This window comes from Colobus angolensis, unplaced genomic scaffold, assembly GCF_000951035.1.
Source record: "Colobus angolensis palliatus isolate OR3802 unplaced genomic scaffold, Cang.pa_1.0 Scaffold162, whole genome shotgun sequence".
In the NCBI taxonomy this organism is placed as follows: Eukaryota; Metazoa; Chordata; class Mammalia; order Primates; family Cercopithecidae; genus Colobus; species Colobus angolensis.
The window spans coordinates 5,527,744-5,530,308 of record NW_012114733.1 but is presented as its reverse complement, the minus strand read 5'-3'; positions in this window follow the sequence as shown (position 1 = coordinate 5,530,308).

Genomic DNA, 2,565 nt, shown 5'->3' with positions numbered 1-2,565 from the left:
TGTTCTTGTGTTAGTTTGCTGAGAATGATGGTTTCCAGTTTCACCCATGTCCCTGCAAAGGACACAAACTCATCCTTTTTTTATGGCTGCATAGTATTCCATGGTGTATATATGCCACATTTTCTTAATCCAGTCTATCATTGATGGGCATTTGGGTTGGTTCCAAGTCTTTGCTATTGTGAACAATGCCACAATAAACGTACGTGTGCATGGGTCTTTATAGTAGAATGATTTATAATCCTTTGGGTATATACCCAGTAATGGGATTGCTGGGTCAAATGGTATTTCTAGTTCTAGATCCGTGAGGAGTTGCCACACTGTCTTCCACAATGGTTGAACTAATTTACATTCCCACCTACAGTGTAAAAGCATTCCTGTTTCTCTACATCCACTCCAGCATCTGTTGTTTCCTGACTTTTTTGTGGTCGCCATTCTAACTGGTGTGAGATGGTATTTCATTGTGGTTTTGATTTGCATTTCTCTAATAACCAGTCTTGATGAGCTTTTTTTGTTTGTTTGTTGACTGCATAAATGTCTTTTTTTGAGAAGTGTCTGTTTATCCTTTGCCTGCTTTTTGATGGGGTTGTTTGTTTTTTTCTTGTAAATTTGTTTTTTTTCTTGTAAATTTTCAGATGGATAGATCGCAAAAATTTTGTCCCATTCTGTAGGTTGCCTGTTCACTCTGATGATAGTTTCATTTCCTGTGCAGAAGCTCTTTAGTTTAATTAGATCCCATTTGTCAATTTTGGCTTTTGTTGCCATTGCTTTTGGTGTTTTAGTCATGAAGTATTTGCCCATGCCTATGTCCTGAATGGTATTGCCTAGGTTTTCTTCTAGGGTTGTTATGGTTTTAGGTCTTACATTTAAGTCTTTAATCCATCTTGAGTTAATTTTTGTATAAGGTGTAAGGAAGGGGTCCAGTTTCAGTTTTCTGTATATGGCTAGCCAGTTTTCCCAACACCATTTATTAAATAGAGAATCCTTTCCCCATTGTTTGTTTTTGTCAGGTTTATTAAAGATCAGATGGTTGTGTGGTGTTATTTCTGAGGACTATGTTCTGTTCCATTGGTCTATATATCTGTTTTGGTACCAGTACCATGCTGTTTTTGTTACTGTAGCCTTGTAGTATAGTTTGAAGTCAGGTAGTGTGATATCTCCAGCTTTGTTCGTTTTGCATAGGATTGTCTTGGCCATGTGGGCTCTTTTTTGGTTCCACATGAAATTTAAAGTAGTTTTTTCCAATTCTCTGAAGAAAGTCAAAGATAGCTTGATGGGGATAACATTGGATCTATAAATTACTTTGGGGAGTATGACTGTTTTCATAATATTGATTCTTCCTATCCATGAGCATCAAATGTTTTTCCATTTGTTTGTGTCTTTTCTCTTATTTCCTTGAGCAGTAGTTTATAGTTCTCCTTGAAGAGGTCCTTCACATCCCTTTAAGTTGGATTCCTAAGTATTTTATTCTCTTTGTAACAATTGTGAATGGGAGTTAACTCATGATTTGGCTCTCTGTCTGTTATTGGTGTATAGGAATGCTTATGAATTTTGCACATTGATTTTGTATCCTGAGACTGCTGAAGTTGCTGATCAGCTTACGGAGATTTTGGGCTGAGACAATGGGGTTTTCTATATATACAGTCATGTCATCTGCAAACAGAGACAATTTGACTTTCTCTCTTCCTGTTTGAATACACTTTATTTCTTTCTCTTGTCTGATTGTCCTGGCCAGAACTTCCAATACTATGTTGAATAGGAATGGTGAGAGAGGACATCCTTGTCTTGTGCCAGTTTTCAAAGGGAATGCTTCCAGTTTTTGCCCATTCAGTATATTGGCTGTGGTTTGTCATAAATAGCTCTTATTATTTTGAGGTACATTCCATCAATACCTAGTTTATTGAGCGTTTTTGGCTTGAAGAGATGTTGAATTTTATCAAAGGCCTTTTCTGCATCTATTAAGATAATCACGTGTTTTCTGTCATTGGTTCTGTTTATGTGATGGGTTATGTTTATTGATTTGCATATGTTGAACTAGCCTTGCATCCCATGGATGCAGCTGACTTGATTGTGGTGGATACGCATTCTGATGTGCTGCTGGATTCGGTTTGCCATTATTTTATTGTGGATTTCTGCATCAATGTTCATCAGGGATATTGGCCTAAAATTCTCTTTTTTTACTGTGTCTCTGCCAGGTTTTGGTATCAGGATAATGCTGCCCTCATAAAATGAGTTAGGGAGGATTCTCTCTTTTTCTATTGTTTGGAATACTTTCAGAAGGAATGGTACCAGCTCCTCTTTGTACCTCTGGTAGAATTTGACTGTGAATCTGTCTGGTCCTGGACTTTTTGGTTGGCAGGCTATTACTTACTGCCTCAATTTCAGAACTTCTTATTGGTCTATTCAGGGATTCAACTTCTTCCTGGTTTAGACTTGGGAGGGTGTATGTGTCCAGGAATTTATCCATTTCTTCTAGATTTTCTAGTTTATTTGCATAGAGGTGTTTATAGTATTCTCTGATGGTAGTTTGCATTTCTGTGGGATCAGTGGTGATCTCCCCTATGTCAT